Source organism: Sminthopsis crassicaudata, chromosome 1, assembly GCF_048593235.1.
Source record: "Sminthopsis crassicaudata isolate SCR6 chromosome 1, ASM4859323v1, whole genome shotgun sequence".
NCBI classification, from domain to species: domain Eukaryota; kingdom Metazoa; phylum Chordata; class Mammalia; order Dasyuromorphia; family Dasyuridae; genus Sminthopsis; species Sminthopsis crassicaudata.
In genome coordinates this window covers 680,537,638-680,550,667 of record NC_133617.1, presented here as the reverse complement: position 1 = coordinate 680,550,667, position 13,030 = coordinate 680,537,638, and the positions used below count along the sequence as shown (strand labels likewise).

The 13,030-nt window shown below is 32.8% G+C and overlaps 1 protein-coding gene across 1 annotated transcript in view; it reads right to left on the bottom strand.

Annotated features, from left to right (window-relative positions):
• The window catches only part of C1H7orf57 (chromosome 1 C7orf57 homolog), a 43,999-nt gene extending 43,472 nt beyond the window's left edge, over positions 1-527 (bottom strand). Inside the window, exon 1 of the mRNA XM_074283586.1 lies at positions 505-527. The gene's annotated coding sequence lies outside the window, so the exon portion shown is untranslated. The remainder of the gene's footprint in view (positions 1-504) is intronic.
• Positions 528-13,030: the final 12,503 nt, after the last annotated feature.

Below are 13,030 nucleotides of genomic sequence, written 5' to 3'. Positions count from 1 at the left end.
TGCATTTTTCTGATCAATAGTGATTTGGAGCATCTTTTCATATGACTAGAAATAGTTTCAATTTCTTCATCTGAAAATTTCTGTTCATATCCTTTGACCATTTATCAATTGGAGAATGGCTTGATTTCTTATAAATTTGAATCAGTTCTCTACATATTTTAGAAATGAGGCCTTTATCAGAACCTTTGCAGGTAAAAATGTTTTCCTAGTTTATTGCTTCCCATCTAATCTTATCAAGGATCATGTATTTTCAAAGCAGCTTTAAAATGTGCTATTCTGGTCACTTGAAGTTTTTAACAAAATGACATAAAAATATAATTTATTATATTATCCTGGAGTAACAGACTATTTTTAGGTGTTTAGACATTTTAGAAGGACATTGGAGCACCACTATTAAAATTTCGAACTATTTTAAATGAAATGGTATTTCAGTGGTCTGAAAGAAACAAAGAAATTTCTCCCATTGTACATTTCAGCCAGAGTTTACACTGAGTATTTACTCACCAGAATGGATCCATCCCAATTATCTGTCAATCTGCTGAATTACTTAGTTACTTTGTTGATTACAGAGCTATGACATTAGGAATTTCCAACTTGTCCAGTTCTAACAATAATAATGATTCCAGCTGGGTTCATTTTAAAAGGCCTTTTGGTTCTTTAATAGTCACAGTAGTCATAAGGGAAAAATATGGAAAGCAAAAAGCATGATGAGGGTAAAGTGCTTACTTAACTTAGGCTTGCTAGTCAGCTGTTTTTCTATTATGATGTATTATAATGATGCAGATGTAGGAACAAAGGCTTTTAAAGTTTGATCCAATCTTGAATCATTCACCATTTCTTTCTTGAAAAGAGGTGTATATTTCTCAGAATACTTTGCAATATATATAGTTTCATGTTTTATATGAAATATACTAGATAACAAATAATATATTTCATTTTATTTATTATTTAGTGATTTGATTGATTGGTTATTTAGTAGTGATAATGAGGGTAAAGTCAACCCTGAGTATGAAGCATAAAGCTTTGGGGGCTTTGCCCTGAAGAAGACAAAAGTGGAACAACTAGTAGTGATTTATTATCTGCAGATCAAATCCCAGACTTAAACTGGTATGTAACCTTGTAAACTTTCTTATAGCCTGGTATACTTAGAAGTGAAAAATACTTGAAAACCAACCCAATAAGTTTCTTTCTTCTCTTAAAAGAATTTTGACCTATGAAAAGATTGTGTTGACTAAAGTTGTATTTTTCCTTTACTTTTTCTTCACTTTATTTATAGGATATACACACATACACATGTGCACACACATAAGTGCAGTGAATTGTTGAGATATGCTAGGTTAAGGAAAACAAATATGCATAGAATATAAATGCATACTGTTAAGGTTATATTATTCTAACTTGAAAGTATTCTGCCCAGGTTTTCTTTGTGGGCAATAATCTTGGACTTTTTAAAAGTATCTACTCACAGTATCAAAGCATAGCTTTTGGCATAATAGTAGGCAATAAGTTATTATAGATCTCCTGTACTTCCTTTATAAACATCTATAAATTTTAGTTAGATACACTGTCCTTCTAATTAGCTTATATACTTTAATATGTAGCTCTCTGGAAAACTACAAAGTCTTAGCAATATCCTGGGGACTTTAAATGACTTCATTTTAAAATTACCATTTTAAATCACTGGAAATGGTCCATTTTAGTTAGTGTAGACTAAAGGAAAAAAATAAAATGAACATTTTATTGGAAAGGTATCCAAGATAACAGCATTTTTTAAAGTTTAGACTAGATTTTTCTTTTAAAAATTATTTATTTTTAATAAGCAAATGCCCAATGCCATATCTTTTTTTAAAATTGTTTTATTTTTTTTCTGGTTATTAGTGTGGACAATGTTCTCCTGGTTCTGCTCATTTCACTCAACGCCAATTCATGTAAATCTTTCTAGGTCTTTCTAAAATCAGTTTGCTCATCATTTTTAACAGAAAAATAATATTCCATTATTTCCAGAAACCATAACTTACTCAGCCATTCTCCAATTGATGGACATGTACTGATTTTTCAGTGCTTTGCCACCACAAAAAGAGCTGCTACAAATATTTTTGTACATGTGGGTCCTTTTCCCTCCTATATGATTTCCTTGGAATACAAACCCAGTAATGGCACCTAATGCTATATATTATTAATTTTGATAGTAGGGCTCATAGAAAGGAAACACTTTGGTATTTCAGGAAGAAAATGGAGGAAAATTGTCTTCAACTTAGGTCCTTGTGAAATTTGCTATTTTATAGGTTTAGCTTTGCAAGTAGCTTGTAAGAGGAGGTTTTTTAAATTTTATTTTTCCAAATACATGCAAAAATAATTTTCAATATTCACTTTTGAAAAACCTTGTGTTCCAAATTTTTCTCTCTCTCTTTCCTCCTCCCTCCCCAAGACAACAAGCAATCCAACGTAGATTAAACATGTGCATTTCTTCTAAACATATTTCTATATTCATCATGCTGCACAAGAAAAATCAGATCAAAGAGGAAAAACATGAAAATGAAAAACCAAGCAAACAAAAAAAGGTGAAAATACTATGCTTTGATCCACATTCAGTCTCCTTAGTTCCCTCTCTGGAAGTGGATGACACTTTCCATCACAAGTCTATTGGAATTTTCTTGAATCATCCTATTGTTGAAAAGACCCAAGTTCATTGCAGTTGATTATCACATAATCTTGTTACTGTGTACAATACTCTCTTGGTGTTCTTCTGACTTCACTTAGCATTAGTTCATGTAAGTATTTCCAGATTTTTCTGAAATAATTTCTTATAGCATAATTGTCATTTCTTATAGCACAATAATATTCCATTATATTCTACATACCATAATTTATTCAGCCATTCCCCTCCTGATGGGCATCCACCCAATTTCCAATTCCTTACCAAACAAAAAGGACTGCCACAAACATTTTTGCACATATGTGTCCTTTGCAAGAGGAGTAGTTTTTTAAGGTACTATGCCTTCAGATGGCATTAACAAATGTATAGGGACCTGCCTTAGTGCCTCAAAATTTCTCTTATCTATTTCCTTCTCTCCTATTTCTTTTAGTCCTACTCAAGGTTCTAGTTATTATGGATCTGGACTATTACAATAATATTCTCATAGGTTTTTCTCCTTCTATCCTTTCTCATACTCCACTTCATCCCTCCACATTGTTGCCTAACTAATCCAAAGTGACTTTCAGAGGATCTACTCAAAATGTTTGCTTCCATTCAGAAGATATTCTAAAAATAATTTGGTGCAACTGTCTTGTTAAAAAAATTTTTTTCATTATGAACTTAGCAAACAAATCTTTCCCTACATAAGTAACAGAAAAAGAAACTACTAGGATATGAAACTGTGAATCTGTGTTTTTTAAAAGTGCATGTAATGTTCAACTTGATCATAGTAGCAGTCCTGCCTTGCTTAACTGAGTTCCCTGATTAACTTTCTTTGCTCTCTCATACATTTTCCAGTATTTCATTAACATTTTTTGCACTCTTACTCTACTTCTCTCTCCAATTAAAATGATCTATCTTGTAACAAGCAAGATTAATAAAGCAGATTAATATTTTTACCTTATCTGAAAAATGTCACTACCCTGAGGCACAGAGAGGTGACTCCAGTATTTTTGTCTTGAATCTTGTGGCCTTCTATACTTAACATAAAATTCTGTTCGTAATATTCCTTTGCTTAAAAAAAAAAAAAAAAAAGCTTTCCATTGGCTCTTATTCACCACATAAAGTGTTCTCTGTTTGAAATCAAACTAAATTTTCTCTCTAAATCTTGTTCCTACTTTCCCTATTTCTATTAATGTCATCACTATTCCTTTAATCAATCAGTTCACAAACTTGAGAGTTCCTTGATTTTTCAGTTTTCTCACTTCTCTATCAAATGAGTTGCTAGATTTCATCATTTGTACCTCTACATCATCTTTCCTGTTTCATTCTTTCCACTCCAATCCTGACCACCCTAATTTAGCCTCTCATCACTTCTTCCTTAGATTATTTCATTACCACCCTAATTGATCTCCATAAATTTAATCTTTCTCCTTTTCAGTCCATCCTTTACTGGGTTGCCAAATTAGTATTCCTGACATATAGGTCTGACCATTTTTGACTTTGAACACTAAACACATTGACTAAGATTTGGTTCTGAGTGTCTATGTTCTATTTGAAAGAAACAGGATAAATGGAGGTAGCATTGAATATTAAGGTATAACCACATATATATATATATATATATATATATATATATATATATATATATATTTTAATCCAGAAACCATAGAGTAGAAGCTCTATAGAGAATATTTGAATGAAAGTTAATAAAGGGAGAAACAAGTTATTTTGTCATGAACATGCTATAGACCACCTAGACAAAAAGAGGAAGTAGATGAAGAGTAGAGTAGATAAGGAGCTTGTTTGCTACAAAAGTATGATATGATGTGGTACTGGAATTATCCATATATTTTGCTTTCTCCCTTCCTAGAACAACTAATGATTTCTTTACTTGTTATGGTATCTTTCAGAAAGCAGAGAAATCTATAAGGAAAAATTATATTATAAAACACAATAACAGAGGAGAATTGGTTGTTATTGGTTGTTGGGAAGAAAATAAAGAGAATACAAGAGTTTATATATATATATATATATATATGTATATATATATATATATATATATATATATATATATATATTAAAGGTCATGCAAAAAAAAAAAGAATCTCTTCAAGTGTCTTTTGAAGTTATGGACATCTGGTAAATTTTTTTAAAGTAGATTTTGATATGGTTTGCTTTTTTATCACCAAAATTTTTCCTAAATTCCTCTCCCTTCTCCTTTCCAGACAACCACCCCTTTTAATAATGAATATTTTTTAAAAGAGGAAGGAGATAAAAATCAGTAAAACTGATTAATAAATCAAAAGGAACTGATGTTGTATAATGCTCCACACCCAGGGACTCCCTTCTCCCCAATCTTTGCAAAGACTTTGGGAGGGTGTCTTCTCATGTATCTTCTTTGGGGCCAAACTTGGTGTTAATTGTTTCAAAATACTTCCTTCTATTGTTTTGCGGTGGTGATTCATTCTTTTTACATTTATATAGTTATTTTATTGTTACATAGCATTGTATATATAGTCACTTGCTGTATGACCTTATGCAGTATGATTCACAGGGTCACAAAGAGTTGGGCACAACTGAATGGAATGAACAACAAATCAGTGTTGTTTGGGGGTAATTTATAATTAAACAAGAGATAGAGATGGTCACAAAAGAGAAATGAGATTTTGACAATATGAAATTTTAAAAGCTTTTGCACAAACCATGAACAAGATATTAAGGGAACTAGTTAAATAGAAAAATATATCAAACAGATTTGATATATATCTAATAACATATGTATGTATATATATATATATGTGTGTGTATATATATATATATGTATATATATATACAACCTAATAGAAATATGTAACATCAAAAGAGTGCATTCCCCAATAGACAAATAGACAAAGAATATGAAGAAACAATTCTCAAGTAAACTGGAGATTACTATTAGTGATCATATGATAGATTTTCTAAATCATAATAAAAGAATGCTGAGGTTTCATTTCATACTTAGAAATGGGTAAAGATAATAAAAATAGAAATGGTCAATGATAGAGAGATTGTGGAAAGACACATTATTACATTGGTGGTGAAGCTGTGATTGGATCTATTCATAAAGGCAATTTAAATTATGCTAAGAAAGTGACTAAAATAATCATATCCATTAACCTAATGATATAATTTTTCATTGCATTGAAATACAACCCCAAGTAGGTCACTGGTAGAAAGAGAAGTCCCATATATACCAAGCAATTTTTTGTAGGGGAGGTAATAGGAGAACAGAAAGCAAAGATTTTCTTCAACTGGGGAATGCTAAATAAGTTGTACATGAGTACAATGGAATATTACTAAACAGTAAGAAATGATAAAGAAAGACTACAAATAATAAAATACTCATATGAATTAATGAAAAGTAAGCAGAACCAGGAAAACAATATATACACTGGCAAAGCAATGAAAATGGAAAGGACAAACACAGAATAATCAAATCTGAATCCTATGAAATTATATGAACCAAGCTTGAGCCCAAAGAGGATAAATGAGAATATACTCCCTTTCTTTACAGAGATTAGATACTATATGAGTATGTAATATATATAATGTCATATTTTTTTTTTTACTGAACAGTTTTCTATTTTATTCCTTTTTATAAGACTGTAGAAGGGAAAGGATATACTGCAGAAATGTAGTGATGTGAAAACAAAAGTTGTCAATATTTTTAAAGGTTAAGTTTTAGACTTGGTTCTTTTGTCCCTTTTCTCTATTTTTTTCTTTTCTGAACACAAATCAGAGATCTGTGATCACTGGATGGGTGGATGGTAAGGGTGCTTGCACAAATTTACAAGCTCCTTTGGGCCCCTGCCAACTTTCACCTCTTTCAGCCCCAGAAATGATCACATTGATGACTGGTATTTATATAGCTTTTTAAAGTTTTCAAAGTGTTTATATATCAGTACTGACTACCCTGGCCCATACTGCCTAAAAGCCAGGTAGTTTGCATTGCACCCCAACCTTAAGGGGATTTTGTGTGTCTAAGCTTTCTGCTAATGGCTCCAGCTCTCCATCAATGACGTTCTCTCAAGTGGAGGGAGGGATCTCTTGTATTCCAGTTCTATTTAACTACTGATAGATTAAATCTTATATAAGGATATTTCAAAGGTATAAAAATAAACAAAAAAAAATACTCAACACGAAGAAGGCATAATTGCTAGCCTTACCAACATCCCCCAGTAACACTAGAGAAGGGAAAAAGATTAGTGTGGGTTTCAGTCTGAGGAACACAGGCTTCTCAGGTTTCCCCATCAGACTAGATGGATGCAACATCCTATTTGAAATCTTGCTCCAAGGTCACCATGGATCAAACTTCTGGTCTGATGGGAATGACTGTCTGTACCTAAAAAATGAAGACAAATGAAACACAACAAGAAAAACACTCCAGGCCCTTTTCTATTAGGTAAAATGGAAGGGGAAGGCCAGGTATCTACCCCTTCCAAGCTCCAGCACTGTGGATGGATGGGGAGACAGTTACTTGTGTAGTACTTTTGCCCATGTAGATTATGTGTATCCATATGGGTCTGACTAGATGTGGCTGATGGAGGGAGAAGAACAGGTATCTCTTGAATAGCCTATTTCCAGCCTTCTCCAAGAGCAACTTTGATTCCTTCCAACAGGGAAAGCAGGAGGTTATGGCCAAAAGCTGATGACTACTATGCTCTCCTCAGAGAAAAGGGATACAAGTATATAATATATGTCTGCTCTCTTAAATATTATTAGTCTAAGGAAAATTATCTTGTGTTCAATCTATACATCTAATCAATATCCTTTAAAGCTATATATTAGAAGTTTGATCTGATCCCTTTCCCATCAGATGCCAGTTCCACAATGAAAATACATAGCAAATGAAATATGAGTTCATTTATCCAAATATATAACAACTCGGAGAAAGTATGCTGGTGAAAATATATATGAGACAATAGAATAAATGAGATCTCTCATTGGGAATAAGATAACTCAACTTAACCAACAAACTCAACTCATGAAGGGCTAAGTATACCTAATCATCCACAGGTGAAAATAACAGAAATAATTGACCTTATGCTTATACATGGTGATGCTTAGGTTATAGGAAATAAAATGAACTTGAGATGATAATGTCAATCAGTCAATAAGCATTTATCAAGTGCCTGTTATGTTCCAGGCACTGTACTAATTACACAGCCTAATGAAGTAACATTCATTGCTAAAAATAGTGTTGGATGAAATTGAGAAAATGAATCAAGATGTGAGTATTCCTTGTTCAGGAGAAAAATCTGATAGAGCAATAGAGCAAGCCTATATTTCATTTATTGTAAATAAGACACAAGAAGTGAGAGCCTCTAGACAGAATGGGAACATATCCATCATGGAAGTGTTTTCCCAGGATGTCCAGAGCTATGAAAGAGAAAATTGTAGCTCACATGATATAATTTCCAAGAACAAAGAATAAAAAACACCTTATATTGGGAAACCCATATGGGAAATGTTAGTAGTAGAGATTAAGGTTTAAATAGGAGTGACTGAAGATCTCTACTTGCTAAAATTCTCACCCTAAAAACACAACAGAACAGTTAACTTGGTTAATTATAGGGGCATTATAGCTCTAATACATCATGGTTTCAGCATATCACTTGAAAAAAAATCTTAAAATATCCTTGTAGATAAGATGATGAAATAATCTGAAATAAAATACAGTTAATATCCAGGATCTTGGAATTCTGTCCTATGCATTGAGAAATAGGGCTGGAAAAGCCATATAACAATAGTATGTTATTATCATAACAATATGAGTCTGAGAAATTCAGAACATTAACAAGTTCTTAATTGTCTCCTTATTTGGACATAAATTCTTAAGACAGTCCCATACACATAGGACATGATAACTTGTCTTCTCCAGATGGGTGGAATGAAGGAAGAATACAAAGACCCACCAAAGAATGCAGTTTCATTGCAGTGAAGCTCTTAACTAGTTCTTATTTCTAAGTTGATGGAGAGTTTGTTCTCCATAAAGTTAGAAAGGGCATGATAGGAACTTTGGAATAGTAGAACTGAAGCAGATAGGGATGAAAGTATGGGAAGACAAAAGAATGGGGAGAGATTGCCTCAGTAAAGGATAACAAAATCAAAAGAATAGCATCAGGGAGTTCATCCACCATAAGATGTAAAAAGAACCAGTTGATTTTGTTCCCTTCTGTCTAGAGTCCTGGGACATTGTTTCTGCGTGAGTTTTGTGATCAGGAACTCATCTATTTCATGCACTTGTCCAGGAGTTCTGTAATATATGTCTATGGCTATTTTATTCTTTCCTTTTATCATTATACAAATATTTTTCAAGTTGGAAGAAAATCACAAAACATGTCAACTGAATCTAATAGAAATGTATATAGTCTCAATTGACCCTCATTCCTGCAAGGCATTCTTTTTATACTTCCCTAATCAATTCAGCACAGTGGCTTTTTAAAATCTTCACTCCTCAAACTTCCCACTCTTTCAGCTGAGATCCTTTCCTGGTAGGTCACTAGGGAAAAAAAAAAGCCATTCTCATAGTGCTTCCTCTTTTTTTCTCTTCCTTATATCATTCAGATCCCTAACACTAGTTCCTCCTTCACCTCTGTCTCACCAAGACAAACATCGTTATTTGAACAAATGATTCCAATCTTTCTTCAACTGTCTCCAGAAGATTTCCTTATCAACCCTTGTCTTTATTCTCTATTGTCTACTTCCTTATTGCCTACTAATATGCCCATATCTCTCCCATCCTCAAAAAATCTTCACTTGATTTATCTTTTCCCACAAGCTGCTTATCCAAATATATCCTTCATTTTATAGCTAAATTTCTTATACCACAATATACAATAGACTAACCTTCCCCTCATCATATTTTTGAATCATAGAAAGATGTCAGATAAGTAGCTAATATGTTGGAAATTAGAACTGATTCATAATGCAAGTGATCTAGATCTAGCTTGGAAAAAGCCCTAAAGTCTGAGAGTCCCTTAAAAATGAGAAATTGAAATCCAGGATGGTTAAGAAAATTGCATACCAGGTCACACTGGAAGGGCTGCAATGGTGCTCTAAATTGAGCAATAAGAACTTTGAAAGAATAAATTTAAAGTACTCCATTTAGGTAAAATAATTATACAAATACAGGATGGGAGAGATTTCTAAGATTGCTATCAAATTCTTGGATTGATTTCTGGATGACCCTTAATGTCCTTTTCAGATAGAATTCTCCAATTTGAATTCTCTTTGCATACTTAAACTTTTTTTAATACTTAAAAGAGCTATTGCAAACATTACTGGTATTATGTTAACTAGGTTTTGTGACAGTCAGTCGAAAGGCATTTATTAAGTTCCTACTATGTGCTAGTCACAGGACTGAGTGCAAGAGATACAAAGACAAAAATGCAGGACAACATGCATATAGCAGTCAGTTCTCTTGTGATTAAAATTTCAGTACTCAGAATATAGTCATTAGAAGACAGTCTTTTTGAGAATTTGTAGATAAAGCCTTTAACTTGCTAGGACCCTACCAAATTTTGTGTTCTGTCGGCAAAGACATTGGGAACCTAGATTACAGTTATCCAATAAAACATTGAAGCGAAAGTGTAGGATATAAGTTGAGGTTATATTGCAGGCAAAGTTTAAATTTTACTGAATGTCTTTTCAGTATATGTTAAAATGATACTGTTGTGTTTACTATTTTTCTCATTCCTGTTATGAATTATGTAATCTTATCTCATACCTGTTACATCCTGCCCAAAGTAGGATGGATATATTTAAACAATTAGAGAATCTCTAGGTGGAGGAAACAATAATCTTCACCTGGGGATAGAATAAAGAGGACCAAAATTGAGATGAGAACAATTCTAATCTACAAAACCAACCCTGATTTGCTCTGGGTGCCAATAATCCAAAGGACTGAAGCAATCAAGTAAAGCATTTGCCAGTCAGAAAATATAGGGCCAAAAGAGTCTACTAAAGATCAGAAAACCAAAATGGAGTTTTAGGGATTTGATACTGATTCTCTAAAGTCTGGATCTTTCTTATGATGTGGTTTGAATGCCTCATTCACAACTAGTATTCATGTACCCATGAGGGCACAGATGGGACCCACTATATTTCCATGTATTTTATTCCACCCTCATGCTGAGGTGGGGACCCACATAATACTAACTTTCAATTTTAGACATAAAAATCTCTTGATTATAACTAATATTTAGCTTAATGTGAGCATCTATTTGAATTAGGCTTATAATTTTTTTCTCATATTATTTTTCATATTTGGAGAACAAAAACTTAGTTACCTCAATTATTTAGATAACAAACCATCTTTTTAATTCAATGAGCAATACTTATTATGCACATACAAGGCAATAATCTATTATGTATAAGAAATGGTATTTTAGTTCTTTTAAAACAGTTTACATATTATAGGAAATAATTGCTTTTCAGAAGTTCTTAAATAGTGTTTTAGTGAATTTGTAATGCCTGAGTATCCTTGTTTGGTAATTCTTTAATAACTATGATTGATAAATTCAAGTTTTTTTTTTTTATTTTGGACAATACTTTTTATTTTGTAAGTAATTTTCAATTTCTACTTGGTCATTATTTATACTAGCATATAGTTGAAATCAGTATTTCCCCAATTTTAAAATATATCCTTTTTATCATTTATTAGATCTATTTTCTCAATTCAACACATATTTATTTAATACCTAATAATTGCAATATACCATTCTAGGTGTTCTAGGGTACACAAAATGATTGTGTCATTCTCCCTATTCTCAAGGAACCACAAGATAATTGGATAAATAATTATTTAACAAATTAGCCTCTGGTGAATGCATAAGAGAAATACAAAGTTCTATGAAAGGTTCAAGGAAAGAGAGATTATAACATTTTGAATTGGATGGATAAACTTTGGGATCATCTTCAACACTTTCATTTTAAAGATTCAAAGAAGTGGTAACTTTTCGAAGATTATACAGTAAGAGGCAGAAGCTTTTCTTGGCAAAGATATTGGAATAATTTGTCATTTCCTTCTCCAGTTCATTTTACAATTTACAAGATGTCTTATTTATCTCAAGCTTAGTATGTCCAAAACTCTGCTCAGTCTTTCCACACAAACAGTTCTCTCTCCCACATTTTCTTATTATTTATTGCAAAGGTATCACCATCCTCCCAGTTCCCTAGGTGTGGAATTGATTATCCTCAATAATTCACTATCTCTAAACTCCCATATCTAATCTATTGCCAAAATCTGTCAGTTTCTTTACAATATCTCTCACATAATATTTCTCCTTCTTTCCTCTGACATTGCTACCACCCTATAGCAACCTTCCATTTCCTCATTCCTGAACTATTGAAATAGCCCCTCCATTCTATTCTTCATTCAGCCAACTAAAGTTTTTTTTTTTTTTCCTAAGACTCAGGTCTGATCATGATAACAATCTATTCAAAAATCTCCATTAGCCTCCTATCACCTCCAGGATTCAATTTAAGTTTTTGTTTGGCATTCAAAATCCTTCATAACCCCACTGCCAATTTTCTAGTCTTCTTACACCTTAGATCCTACCCCCTCTATGTGTTCTTAAGTCTAGCAACACTGAATTATCTGGAATATTCCTCCTTCTGGCTTCCTAGTTTCCTATAATTCCCACCCAAAATACCTTTATTTATAGAAAACCTTTCTGAGTTATCCTTAATTGCATCCTCGTATAGGATCCCATAACTGAATGTGGATGTCTTACAATTATGATTATCAGCAAATGTTTGGTTTATATACCTATTTTGTATACCTGATAGCATGCAAAAAAATTTTCTGGTGAAAAGGGATTGCAAGTGGAAAAGATTTAAGAATCTTCAATTTAGATGAAGTTTCCACAAAGGAACCTGAGAAGGAGTCACAGATAAGAAGAGGGAGAATCAGGAGAAAATAGTGTCCCAAATACCTAGAGAGAAGAGAGTATTGAGGAGAAGAGGATGATGATCAATTGAGGGCAAAGATTATAGATAGAGAAGGATAAAGATTGAGAATAGATGGTTACAAAATAAGGGATCATTGGTTACTTTGGAGAGAATAATTTCAGTTGAATGATGAGGTTAGAAGTTAGATTGAAAATACTTAAGAAGGAAAGAGAAGAAAGAAAGTAGAGGCACCTATAATAGAGACTTTTTCAAGCAGTTAGGCCAGATAAGATGTGGGATGGTGGGTAACATGCATGGAAGGATTAAGTGAGAGTTTTTTGAGGATGGGGAAACCATGGACACATTTGTAGGCAATAGGGAAGCAACCAGTATACCGGGAAAGATTGAAAATAAATGAGAGATGGGGTTGATTGAGGGGGCAGTTGGAGATGGGATAGA